This window comes from Danio rerio, chromosome 16 (assembly GCF_052040795.2).
Source record: "Danio rerio strain M-AB ecotype USA chromosome 16, GRCz13ab, whole genome shotgun sequence".
In the NCBI taxonomy this organism is placed as follows: Eukaryota; Metazoa; Chordata; class Actinopteri; order Cypriniformes; family Danionidae; genus Danio; species Danio rerio.
Window position 1 is genome coordinate 14,505,221 of NC_141036.1, and position 14,584 is coordinate 14,519,804.

General features: G+C 44.4%; 1 long non-coding RNA gene across 1 annotated transcript; it reads right to left on the reverse strand.

Moving 5' to 3' along the window:
* Window positions 1-4,343: 4,343 nt before the first annotated feature.
* LOC147840204 (uncharacterized) lies at window positions 4,344-5,413 on the reverse strand. Its single transcript, XR_015512349.1, has 4 exons — window positions 5,291-5,413; window positions 5,114-5,196; window positions 4,973-5,041; window positions 4,344-4,686 (listed from the first exon to the last, which is right to left on the reverse strand). It is a non-coding gene; the product is annotated as an uncharacterized LOC147840204 (long non-coding RNA).
* Between the last annotated feature and the right edge of the window lie 9,171 nt (window positions 5,414-14,584).

Sequence of the window (14,584 nt, forward strand, 5' to 3'; positions counted from 1 at the left end):
CAGGGGCTAGGCCCCCACCCAGGCCCCCCAAAGCACCAATGCGGTTGGCCTCTATGGGTGTGGCAAATCCTCCCCGTCCTGGGCGTTCTATCAGGGAAGCGTGGGGGTGTCCCTCCGCACACAGCACCCCCCCTTCCCACCTCGATCCGTGGGTAAGGACCCAGATGGCCCGTCTGGCTATGACCCAGAGCTTGTCTGCTGCTCAGCCCGCCCGCCCCCCTGGACTCCGTTTCCCCCGCTCCGATACTCGGCCCGTGCCCCCGCCCCACGCCCTGCGAGGGCTGGGGGATGGTTGGTGGGTTCGGTTGAGTCGCCCGGCTTCGATTCTACCCCCGCTTGAGTGTGTGCGTCTACATCCCGTCCGTCCGTCCGCCCGCAACGCCGCCCACCCCCTGGGTTTATCCTTGCTGGCACCCGGCTGACCCCCACCCCACCTACCCTGCTCCTGGGGGGAGTGAGGGTGGTTGGTTGGGGGAAGCTAGTGGACTCCGGTGAGGTGAAACGTGCCAGGGTCAGTGGTGCTGGGGTTACGGGCTGTCTGGACCCCCCTTTCGATGGTTAGTGCGTATCGATGTTGGTTGTAGCAGGTCATAAAAGCAAAACAAAAGCTCCCGCGGTCGACGCGTGTGGAGTTGCCCCCCCCCAAAACGGTGCATGTTCGATGGGGCTCAAACAATCCCCTTCTTGGGGTGGAAAAAGTGAACGAGAAAGGCTGTGGAAAAGCTCCCGCAGGCCAGAGCAGCAATGAAGGGGGGAGGGAGTGAGGTGGGACACCCCTTCCCCTACTCGAGTCGTAACAAGAGAGAGAGGTGTCGAACCGCTGGCCGGGGCAGCGATGAATGGGTGGGGGTGCATTGTTTAACGGGACACCCCCCCTCTGGTTCCTTTCAAAAGGGGGGGAGGGAGTGAGGTGGACACCCCTCTCCCCCCTACTTGAGAGTCGTAACAAAAGAAGGGTTGAACCAAATGGATCCCCGTAGGACATCGGCTTACACCCCCTGCTGCGGGGGGGGGTGTCCTTCCCCTTTAAGAAATACGGGTCTACCAACGTCATGACGCAGAAGTGGACGCCGCCTCCGCCCGCTTATCAACCGCCGCACGAGGCGTGTGGGCTCCTTTCCCCCTCTGCATTGGCTCTAGCACTGTCATGGCTGAATGTGCCCTATGCTTCAACTTCTACAGTCGGCTTGCTCCTCACCTGACGGTTGTTCACAAGGTGACCAACGCGGAAGACGCCGTGCCCGGTCCTGGGCTGTCGCAGGACGCCAGCCCGCCTAGACAGGCACTTGAGGCAGCACGCGGAGCTCTCAACCTCGGGCCGGAAAGAGGCTATGTGGAGGGTGAAATGTCGTAAAGTAGCTCGGGAGTTGCAGTGGCTGCAGTCCACCCAGCTGGCAATCCCCGTCGTGTCCCGGCTAGCCTCGTCCTCCGAGGAGGAGCGGGACTCGGAGGGCCCAGAGGCCAGCCGCCCGTGCGCTGACCGCGGCTGCAGGCGCGCTACTGAGCGCATACAGGCTCAGCTAACGGACCTGGGGAAGCAGGTTACCAACATGTGGTCCACCCTGCTCCAAATCACACGCCTCTACCGGGAGTTAAGGAGGGGAGAAGGGGGCAGAAGGAGGAGGAAGAGGGTAAGGAGAACTAGGTTGCCTCCTGCACCACCGGCTCCTGGGCGAGGGGCGGCCGGAGGTCCGACGCCCCCCGAGCCTCCGGAGGCTTTGGAACCCCATACCTACCCATTCCCGGACCACGTCCCCGCGCTGAGTTGAGTATATTTCAGGCACGTCACTGTCGCTGTGCTGGTTGTGTGTCTTCGGGGAAGTTGACTCTTGGTTGTGCTCGTTCCACAGACCTTCTCTTGGGAGAGTTCGAAGGCTACCAACTGGGCAGCGAGCCCACCGCCCGCCTGCGGAACAACGTCACTTCGAAGCTAGGGAGAATCAAAGCCTTCCTTGGTTACATGGCCAGGGGCACTGCAGAGCCAGGGACCTTCCTTTTCCTCAACCAACCAGCCCGAATCCGAGCGTGGGCCGCCCTGCTAGGTCAGACGCGGATGGCCGAGCCCACCAGGCAGCACTATCTGAAGAACGTGGCCCATTTCCTGGACTACCTATCGGAAACCCCGCCGGCCGCCTGTCGCCTTTCCAGCACGGCTCTGGTTCTGATTCGAAGGGAGGTCAGAGCCCTCATTCGCGGCATACGCCGGCGTGTCGTCGTGCACGAGGTTCGGACCAAGCAGGCGAAGAAAAACAGACTGATCCCCAAGGCCAGCCTAGTGCTCTGTCACCGGACCGCTGGGAGGAAAATTCCCGCCCTGCTAGGTAAGCCAGCCTTCCGCCGTTCCAACGATTCCCCCTGTTCGTTCTTCCGGGGCACCAACCGCCCTTGGTTCACCCACGTCTGTCAGCCCCTCTCCCCCGCGAATGGGACTCATTCGGGGGGAAGGGGGGCAGACAGACGTGGCTTGGTGAACCAACGGCTGCTGGTGGCCTAGGTTTAATTTCCTCTCTGGGTCACCAGCAATTCTTGGTTCATCAACCCACGTCTGTCCGCCCCCCTTCCCCCCGAATGAGTCCCATTCGCGGGGGAGAGGGGCAGAGAGATGTGAGTGGGTGAACCAAGAACTGCTGGTGCCCCTGGAGAAGAAACGAACATTTCCTCTCCGGGCCACCAGCAGCTCTTGGTTGAGCTGCTGGCGCCCCGGAGAACAGTTTACCAGCAGCCAAGAGCTGTTGGTGACCCAGAGAGGAAATAGAACCGTCGGTGGTCTCATTTGTCTAATGTCCTTCATCAGATAGCCTCGAGTCCAACCCAAGCACTAGGCAACAGTGGCGCTTTTATGGCTTTCTGACTGGTTACCTAACCTCCATCTCTGGGCACCGCTGTGGAGTCTTCCAGAATCTCACAATCCAGGAGGTTGAAGAGGCCTCCAGAAGCCCCGACGAGTCTGCTTATGTCATTAACGTGAGTATGGCGCAAGTAAGGTGGGGGTCACCAGTAGCATGCTCTCTCACTCACTGCTTGTTCTCTGATGGCAGATTACCACGCACAAGACAAACAGAGCATTCGGGGCAGCGCAGTTGTCCCTAAACAGGGAGGAATACAGCTGGTTCCGCAGGTTTTTGGCGCTGCGGGCTGGTCTCCCCGGAGGGAGCCAGGCTACCTATTTCTTTTTCACTTCCAGAGCCAGTCCTTGTCGGACCCTGAACAAGTACTTTCAGTCTGCTTGGGTCAGTATGGGCCTTCCAGGCAAACCCACCTTTACTGACGTATGGACTGCGATCGCGACCCATGTGAGTAGGCATTGTGACGCCCCTGTAACTACCAGGGGCGGCTTCGATCCTAATCAAGCTTCTGTCTCTCTCCGACGCAGGCAAAGAATGCACACTCTTCAGAGGATCGCCGCAAGGTGCCGCAATTCATGTGCCATGACACTTCAACCTCAGATAAGTTTTACGCACTTCACCTCTGACCTCTCCAAGCCCGCGAGCGCCGCAGACTGTTTGAAAGGGCCCTGGTGGAGGGGGAGGAGGAGGATGGGGAGTGAAAACTGAAAGCCCCCCGCGGAAAGGGCGCAAGAGGACAGAGACTCCCGTCTCTCCCCTGGTAAAATCAGATTCTCTTTGGCGTGGACAGCAGAACGTGTGGCATTGGCTAACTGCCCTTTATGTGTCTCTTTTCCAGGAGGGAACCAGCAGGAGGACGCTGCCATGGCGCCCTGCCAGAGGGAAAAGCCAGGGCGCTCGCCCACCCGAACCAACAGAAGACTCTGAATCGTCCTGAATAAATATTGTACAACTTAACGGTCAAATGGTGTTCAGTGTCTTCATTATTCCTTTTATTTATTATCTGTGTGGTAAAAGTAGATTCAGTAGGGACAAATGAGCCCTGTCTTCTTAGTTCAAAGCTGTATGCCTGCTGCGTCCAGGTTCTGCCTTGGCTACGTTCCGATTGGGACAAATTATCCCTGCCTTGTGTGTTAAAAGTGACTCGCGGGACGCTCCCGTCCAGGTTCAGCCTTGGTTGATAGCTCATAGGGAGAATTCATCCCTTTGGCAGCACAAGGAGGTGCTGGGCTGGATAAATCTGTCCAAGTCTGCAAATGCTTTGAACGCCCAGATGGCCTTGAGTCCAATTCTGTATACTAGCAAGCTTCTCCCGGGACAGCTCAGTCCTTTGAGATGCATAAAGAGGTCAGGACAGGGCAGCTGTGGAGTGGAGGTTAACTTTATGGAGAAATGAGATCATTTTTTCTAACTGCTTAATTCTGAATAAACTTATGTGACCAGATGATTTTTGTCAGTGTTAATGATTTAGCAGAGGGTAAATGAAGTGACTTACAATTAGGAGGACAATTATATTTTATTCCACAAGTTGTAATATACAAATTGTCTCCATCTTTATTGCAAATAAGGAGGGAAAAAAAGTAAATAAACTAAATAAAAGAAAAGAAAAAAACAAACCACTAATGGCCACCGGTTACCCAGAAAGTGAGGACAGATGAGGTACCCAAGCAGCAGTGTTTTCACCACACTCAGCTCACAGCAATCACACTGCAACCTAAAAAACACAAAAATCAACAGTGACCAAATCACCACACAATCCCAACCACCTTTTCTCCACCGCCATCCACACAGTGCAGGGAACCCAGTGGCCACTGATGGTAAAGCAAATCCAAAACAGAACCTACAAAAGAAAGAAAAGTTTAACAAAGGAAAATACAAATTGTTGTCAACCTAGCAACATAATAAACAACCCAAATTCGCATACAACAAAAGTCAACAACAAAGATTCAATAACAAAAATATTATTGTAAGTCTAAAGTAAACGGCAACCGTGCATCCCTAAAAAGGGGAAACACAGTTTATTACAACACAGAAACTCAGAATATAAAGAAATCAAACACAATAAAACATCCTATAAATAAAACATGCATTAAGAGATAAAAACCCTTCTTTGTTTTAAACAATACCTCTAAGATCCTTAATTTCCCATGCTGACACTCAGGCAACAATCAGCAAACAATGATCCCGTAATAGCACTAGAAATAAAAAGGATAATATAATTAAAACACAATACTAAAAACGGTTTATTAAAATTATAAAACAACTACCTCTTTAAATAAGTTCGCAATGAAGATCTGGCAGCATTAAATGTTGTTTGCTCATCAGCTACCCCTCACGTGAAGTGTTGACTCTATAAATGTGAGTTTATGCATGCGTTAAAAAAAAGGAAACTCTGCGAGAAAGAGAGAGAGACCGCACATCACACAAATAAACTTACTACCTACCGGCCTTTACGTGCCGCGACCAGAATGCAACAACGACAGCAAAATGGCAAACAAACTTTGACTCACTTATATAGCGCTGAGCAATCTACAACCTGTTGTTAATTTACGCCGCAATCAGGAAATAAAGTGTCTGCACATAAACAACAACACTTCCTTGCATGGCGCTAAGCCTGCTGGGACTTGTAGTGCCCAGACATGGTCTCATTACAATCTACCCCCCAAAATTTTTTAATTGACGTCTCGCCGATTAACTGAGACCACTACAACCATGGGCGAAACAAACCATTTAGGACATTGCTGGACAGCCCCGTTACTGGAAGAGCACCATGGCTATGCAACTCAGCTTCACTGAAATGTACAGGCCGAGGAAGATGGTATGGGTTTGAATGCTGTCCAGCTCTTGCTCTTCTCGTACGCCTTACAACTGCTCCTTCCGGCCGTGGAGCAGACTGGTCCTCCACATCAACCACTACAGGTAAAAATAAAGACTTTAAAGACTAATATCTTCTATTATTTGTGTTCTAGGTTGCGGATTAACTTTTTCTTGAGATAACACACCCCCAGGCCTCAGGGACATCATTACAATATCTCCCTCTTCATCAGTGAAGTTTTCTTAATAGTCTGCCTGATCTAAAAGGCCAAAATCATTTGGGGGGTATAGGCTGGACGCAGTTCAGAACGATGGAGGTTTCTAATATTGCCACCTTCTAAAGGAACAATAGCATACACAGCTCCAAGTTCATCAAGGCACCGCACTACTTTGTAAGGGGTTGAATCCCAAGCATCTTGAATCTTGTTCCTGCCTTTTATGTTGTGAGCTCTTCGATACACAAGCTGGCCTTCTTTTAGCTTCTCATGTCGCACAAGCTGGTCATTTGTTCGAGCACGATGTTCTGTGGCACACTGAAGACGAGCTCGGGCATTGTTGAATATTCTTTCCAAGTTGTCCTTATGGTACACCATCCAGTCTACGTCACTCTGGAAACCATCATCCAATCCCAACAGAAAATCGATTGGCAAGTGTGGCTCCTGCCCAAACATAAGGACATGAGGAGAGTACCCAGTAGATTGATGCTCTGTGGTATTGTACGCAAAGACTACCTGAGCAAGATGGTCTTGCCAGCGACACTTTTCCTTTGGTGGCAATGTACGAAGCAAATCATGCATGGTTCTATTAAACCTTTCGCATTGCCCATTTCCTTGTGGTCGGTAAGGTGTGGTGCGAGTCTTTGAAATGCCATATAGTTTGCATAACTCGTAGATCAACTTGCTTTCAAAGCACCTTCCTTGATCGGAATGGATTTGTCGTGGTACTCCAAACAAGTAGAACCAACGCTCCACTAAAACACGTGCCACTGTTACTGCAGTTTGATCTTTAGTTGGTATAGCTTGTGAGAACTTTGAAAACACATCAGTCATAACTAGTACATTTTCAAGCCCATTTGATGCAGGTTCCAGTAATGTGAAGTCAATAGCCAGGATGTCCAATGGTCTCTCTGCCATCAGGTGCCCCATGAAACTTCGCACTCTTGGTCGTACCACTTTAGCCAGAGTGCAACGCTGACATCTCTTGTACCATTCCTCAATAAACTTAAACATACCTGGCCAATAACAACGAGTTCTCACTAAACTTGCGGTCCGCTCATTGCCTTGATGCCCATGATCATCATGTAGACTGGCCAAGACTCTTTCCCTGAGTACAGATGGTAATACAACTTGGCGGATTTCTCGATGTTCCTCTTGAGGATTAAACTTTCGGTACAACACTCCCTCCATCTTCACCAGCTTCCCCCACTGCCGCACGAGTTCCAGCACCTCTGATGACTCCATAGCTCTCTCTTGTGCATCAGGGGTCTTTTGGCGATTCCAATAAACAAGAAAACGCTCAATCGCAGGATCCGCTTCCTGTAACGCACCAAGATCTTCCCTAGGCTGTTCTGGAAAGACAGACATGGTTTCACTGGCAACTGTGTGACAACTGTTGGGACCATACTGATGTAACTCCTTTGGCACTGAAGTCGTTAAAGCAAGTTCAACCACAGATGGAGTTTTTTTTTCACTTCTGGCCCAACAAGTACTCCCTAAACTTTTCTGTAACAGCCCATTTCAGGGCCAAAAACTCCAATTTCATAGAGCTGTAATTTTGCATGTTACGTTCAGGTGGTCGCAATCCACGGCTTGCAAAAGCCACTGGTCGATGTTTACCTCCATGTTCTTGAGACAACACAGCGCCCAGACCTTGGTGACTTGCATCAATGTCCAGAATAAAGGGCTTACTAAAATCAGCATAAGCCAGAACAGGAGCGTTAGTCAGAGCCATTTTAAGGGCTTGAAAAGCACGTTCACAAGAATCAGTCCAATTGGACCCCAGGTTAATCTTAGGTCGATTACTCTTTTGCCCCCTAATCAGCTCCGCTACCAATGCATTCAAGGGTCCAGCCATTTTTGAAAAGTCCTTTACAAACCGTCGATAGAAGCTAGCAAAGCTAAGGAAAGATCTGAGTTCTTGAAGACTTTGTGGCTGATTCCACTCAGCTACGGCCGATATCTTCCCTGGATCTGTGCTAACCCCAGTGGAAGAGACCACATGCCCCAAATAACGTACTTCTGACCGGAAAAAGCAACATTTACTGAGTTTTATCTTAAGGTTTTGTTGTCTCAGCCTATCCAGCACCAGCCCCAGTCGTTGAATATGTTGCTTAATAGTTGTTGAGAAAACAATCACATCATCCAAGTAGAGCAGCAGCGACTGAAAACTCTGGTCCCCAAAAATTCTCTCCATTAATCTTTGAAAAGTGCTTGGGGCATTGCACAGTCCAAATGGCATCCTATTAAATTCAAACAGCCCAAATGGGGTACAAAAAGCAGTCTTGAATCGATCAGATTCCGCTACCGGTACCTGATTATATCTACTTGCCAGATCCAAAGTTGAAAACCACTTTGCTCCAGTCAATGCATCCAGCGACTCTTCTATCCTTGGCAAAGGGTAGGCATCCTTACGGGTTCTGGCATTCAGCTGGCGGTAGTCAATACACATCCTCAAAGAACCATCTTTCTTTTTCACCAATACAATTGGGGAGGCATATGGGCTACTGCTCTCCCTAATAATGTGGCTGTCCAACAACTGTCTAATGTGAGCCTTCACATCTTCAAACTGACTGGGGGGAATTCTACGATAGCGTTGGCGTACTGGTGTATCATCTACTAAGGGGATTTGATGGTCTATTAAATTTGTACATCCCAAATCGCCATCATGTTTTGAAAAGACGTCTGAATATTTCATTAACAATCTCTTAACTTCCTCCTCCTCAATCTCTGAAAGCCCAGACAGTTCTATGCCTTGCATATCAATGCTTGACTCCGATGTAACAGCATGGCACTGAACAACCACTACATCACCCTGAAAGAAAATGCCCTGAGATGAACTTATGATTTCAACATTAAGCAAACTACCCAATCTAATTCTGGGGGGCAAATATAAAGGTTCTGTGCCGACATTAACTATAGGTACATGAACTATACCTTGTACACACTGCAGCATAGCAGATGAGATTAGCACTCCAGCAGGTAACCCCCCGTTCTCTGGGTTTTGGGGTTCTAAAACCACTACTGTCCCACTGTGTATATTCTTTGGGCACAAAGCAGGCACTAACCTCATAGTTCCAGCTGGAATCTAAACAGGTTGGCAGGACTGCACTCTGGCATACCCAACAAAGCCAGGAACAGGGGCATCCTCCACCCCGTGACACTGGGATAGGGCGTCTCTCCAACCTTGTTCTGCCTGCCTAACCTGTGGAACTGAAAATAGTGCTGGGCCATGTTTTTCAAACAAATCATTATAACATTGTCCTATAATGTTCATGCCCAAGAGGCCAGGAGTAAATTCTTTCTTTTGATGAAAAAAACATCAACTGGATCTTTCACAACCAAAATGCCCTGTCCTTGAAGGGTTTGTCCCAACACTTTCACGTCGGTTTCAAAATAACCCACATAGGGGATCTCAAGGCCATTAGCTGATTTTAATTGAAGCCAGTTACATTTCTTAAGACTATTCACCCCTAATTGATGGAAATGTTTCTCAAAAAATGACTCTGTTATCGTGGTTACCATGGATCCTGTATCCAACAAACAAGAAATATCTACTCCCATCCCAATCTGTGCATTTACAACAGGGCATTTGCCCACGAGTCGCTGTAAAATAGTAGGGCAAACGGGTGACTTTGAAGCTTCCCTAGTCCCTTCAACAATCTGGCTTAAAATTGCAGTAGGGGCTACAGTATCGGATTCCCCAACTGAAATCTTATTTACATTTGCCTGAGGTGATCCGGAGTTTGACTCTGTAGGCCAAGGTGAACGACAAAATCTGGCAATGTGCCCCATTTTGTTACAACGTAGGCATCGCCGCAATGTATTTTGCCTTGGTAAAGCAACAGCAGGGGGATCATTCTTTGTAGGCATAAGTCTATCAAGACGCTGGGTAAGATCATTTAATTGTGCTTGTTGCTGGCTCAACATTTCTTTCATTTCTTTTAACTCTGTTGATTCTTGGAATCTAACCTTAGGTTCCAGGTCAACTACCCTGGTTTGAGTGGCATTACACCATGGCTGGGAATATGAAAGAGTTGCTTCCCTGCTCCCCTCTTCTACCCATCTAAGAGCCTCACGTCGAACCTCGAGCAACGTAAGAGAAGGCTTCTCCCTCACAAGTCGTTTCAACTCACGTTTTAGCATTACATCTTGGACATATTCAACAAACTGATCGCGAAGCACTCTATCGGAATTGGGAACACTACCTGGATTACTATTAAGAATCAAGTCCATAATTGACATTAAAGCATGAGAAAATTCAGTCAATGATTCACCTTCTTTCTGTTTTCGCTCATAAAACCTCTGCTGTAATTGTACAAATATCTGTTTTCCCCCATACAAATCTTTTAAAACTTCAAAAACAGACTCTGAAGTTTGTCTAGTAACAGGTGGATGAAGTTTTACCTCCATTCTAGCTTCTTCCCCAAGATGATCCAACAGAAAGACCACCTTTTCTTTATCAGCCCAACCTCTACCCTCAATACACACCTTTGCCTCGTCAATCCAGTCCTCAATACTCAAGTTAGAGTCCATGTTCCCATAAAAACGTGGGCACTTCCTCTCTCGGGGCACATAAAGCATTCTGTTAAAAAGACACTGAAGATGGGTCATTAGAAACAAAAGGGTGAGGTTGGCTAGGGGCATCACTGCTAGATGGGGGACGCAGTCTCATCAACTCCTCATTCTGTGCTTGTAAGCTTTGAACCCGCTCCCTCAAGTCCATTAGTTCTTGCTCCATATCTGTTGGGGAATTCTGGAAGACAGTTCAATCAGCACAATGACATCCAGGGTCCACAAAGCAGAGTCTGCGAAATCCTTTATGCACGGTCACCGTTTACTTACACTGAACTTATGCAAAAACATTTAAAGTTGCACAATCAATAGAGTAAGACACTTCACAACAGCCTCTGCTAAATTAAATCAATTTTAAATATCCTGCCGACTACGCCAATTGTGACCAGATGACTTTTTTCAGTGTTAATGATTTAGCAGAGGGTAAATGAAGTGACTTACAATTAGGAGGACAATTATATTTTATTCCACAAGTTGTAATATACAAATTGTCTCCATCTTTATTGCAAATAAGGAGGAAAAAAAGTAAATAAACTAAATAAAAGAAAAGAAAAAAACAAACCACTAATGGCCACCGGTTACCCAGAAAGTGAGGACAGATGAGGTACCCAAGCAGCAGTGTTTTCACCACACTCAGCTCACAGCAATCACACTGCAACCTAAAAAACACAAAAATCAACAGTGACCAAATCACCACACAATCCCAACCACCTTTTCTCCACCGCCATCCACACAGTGCAGGGAACCCAGTGGCCACTGATGGTAAAGCAAATCCAAAACAGAACCTACAAAAGAAAGAAAAGTTTAACAAAGGAAAATACAAATTGTTGTCAACCTTGCAACATAATAAACAACCCAAATTCGCATACAACAAAAGTCAACAACAAAGATTCAATAACAAAAATATTATTGTAAGTCTAAAGTAAACGGCAACCGTGCATCCCTAAAAAGGGGAAACACAGTTTATTACAACACAGAAACTCAGAATATAAAGAAATCAAACACAATAAAACATCCTATAAATAAAACATGCATTGAGATAAAAACCCTTCTTTGTTTTAAACAATACCTCTAAGATACTTAATTTCCCATGCTGACACTCAGGCAACAATCAGCAAACAATGATCCCCTAATAGCACTAGAAATAAAAAGGATAATATCATTAAAACACAATACTAAAAACGGTGTATTAAAATTATAAAACAACTACCTCTTTAAATAAGTTCGCAATGAAGATCTGGCAGCATTAAATGTTGTTTGCTCATCAGCTACCCCTCACGTGAAGTGTTGACTCTATAAATGTGAGTTTATGCATGCGTTAAAAAAAAGGAAACTCCGCGAGAAAGAGAGAGAGACCGCACATCACACAAATAAACTTACTACCTACCGGCCTTTACGTGCCGCGACCAGAATGCAACAACGACAGCAAAATGGCAAACAAACTTTGACTCACTTATATAGCGCTGAGCAATCTACAACCTGTTGTTAATTTACGCCACAATCAGGAAATAAAGTGTCCGCACATAAACAACAACACTTCCTTGCATGGCGCTAAGCCTGCTGGGACTTGTAGTGCCCAGACATGGTCTCATTACACTTAGTAAAATTTCAAATACTAAATCTTAACTATGCAGGTTAAGGTAATTAGGCAAGTTATTGAATAACAATAGTTTGTTCTATAGAATATGGAGAAAAAATAGTTAAAAGGGGCTAATAATTATGACCTTAAAATGGATTTAAAAAAAATTAAAAGCTGAAATAAAGCGAATAGGACTTTCACTGGAAGAAAAAAATATTATCAGACATACTGTGAAAATTTCCTTGCTCTGTTAAACATCAATTGGGAGATACTTTTTTTTTTTTTTTTTTTTTAGAATATGCAAAAATCATACAAATACAAAAAACATCAACAGATAACAAATACAAAGCAACAAAACAAAAACAAAACAAAAACATCAACAATATAGTCAGGTACTGGTATGTGCGTGAGTGTGTGCGTGTGAGTGTGTGTATGCATGTAAAGGTAACTTGGTGGACAGGTCAGAGTACATACATTAGAAACAATAACAGTCAATAAATGAAGCAAGTGTCACAGATATAGATAAAACATATAGAAAGAAACCAGTCAGAGGTAGGGTGTAACAACAATGCTTATTAATGTATGATAGTAAATATAAGAGTAAAAAGAGAGAAAGGACAACAGTAATAACTGACAACAATAATAATAAATCACAAGTGCTACACCAACTACTACTACAGAAAGTTACTTATATTACAACTACTACTGCTTCTACTACAGCCACAACCATGACTACTACTACTAAAGTGTCTACTAATACTGATACTACTACAACGACTACCACTACTGATACTACTATAGCGTTTGCTACAACTAATACAACAATGTCTACTGCGACTACTACTACTACTACTACTACAACAATCACTTCTACTACATCAACATCAACAACATCTACTACTGATATTACTACACCAACAACGACTACTACTACTACTACTGTAACAACCACACCATTACTACTTCTGCTACTACTATACCAATGACATCTACTACTACATGAACTACAACTTCTATAATCTCTGTAACAATTACTCAATAACAATCGATACTATTGACTACTACTTCAACTACTACTACTACTACTACAACTACTACCGTTACAACTACAACAACTGCAACCTTACTAATGATAATGAAAAGATAACAGGACAAGTCAGAACAGTAATAATAATAATGATAACAAAAAATAAAAGTAATACCATTTATGACAAAGATGTCGAGGAAATGGGAGGATGGGAAATCAGGGAGAGGACAAGTAATAATAATAACAACAACAACAACAACAATAATAATAAATAATAATAATAGTAGTAAGTAGTAAGTAGAAGGGGAAAGAGAGGAAAAGAGAAAATAAACTAATAATAATACACAAAAATTAATAAAATAATAATAATAAATAAAAATAAAATAAATAAAAAAACAGAAAATGAAGGGGAGGAGTCAAAGAAAAAGAAAAGAAACAAAAAGAGTGAAAAATAAAATAAAATAACATAAATAAAGTTCAGCAAACAAAGCAATGAGAATAAGCAAAAAAATTAATAATAATAATAAAAACTAAATAAATAAATAAAAAACCCTATATCAATGCTAAATATGAATTATACAAACCCACATGGAAGAATAATATTAAAGATATGTATGATAGATTATTAACTTGATAACAATAATATACTCATGCTGGTAATAATAATAATACTACTACTACTAATAATAATAAAAAGAACAACAGCTGTAACAATAAATTGAGGAGGTTGTAGTTGTGTGATGGGCATTGAGGTATATAGTGTTTGTCAGTTGCTTTGTGATGCATTAAAAAAAGTGTAACGTGTGGCATGGATCAGTCCAGTGCAGTGCCCAGGCTGCCATGCCTACGTTACACTTTACCCTGTGAATTTAGTACATGTAAGTAGTTTTTTTTTCTCTCTCTCTCTCTCTTTTTTTTTCCTTTCCTCCTCTTCTCTTTCTTTCTTTCTTTTTTTTATCTGTTGTTGGACTGGTCAGGAAAAGTACTGGTATATAAAAATTATTAATAATAATAATTTATGTATAATAATAATAAATAGAAAACAAATGTTATAAATAATAATAATAATAATAATAATAAAATGAATAAATAACATTGATAAGAGACAGAAAAGGGGAACAAATAGAACAAAAGGGAAAGTAAAGAAGTATATAAAGACCGAATTATGATTCTTTTATTTTGATTGTTTACATTATAATTTTTTTCAATTGACTTATTTATTTTAAATTAGATTTAATATTAGATTTTTTTTCCCTTCCTCCTTATCTCTACCTGACCCCCTCTCTCTATTGGGAGATACTTAAAAATGAAAAAAAAATTAAAAGGGGGGCTAATAATTCTGACTTCTACTTCAACTATATATATAGGTAAGTATGTGTGTCGATCACACCTTTAAGGCATTGATCCCTGAGGTTTGGTGAAAGATTGAGTCAATCCTAATTCTGAGCTCTGGACTTAAACATCATCTGTGGGGGTTCCCTGATGATGCAAGATAAAAAGTTACTAAAAGAAACAAAGATATAAATAT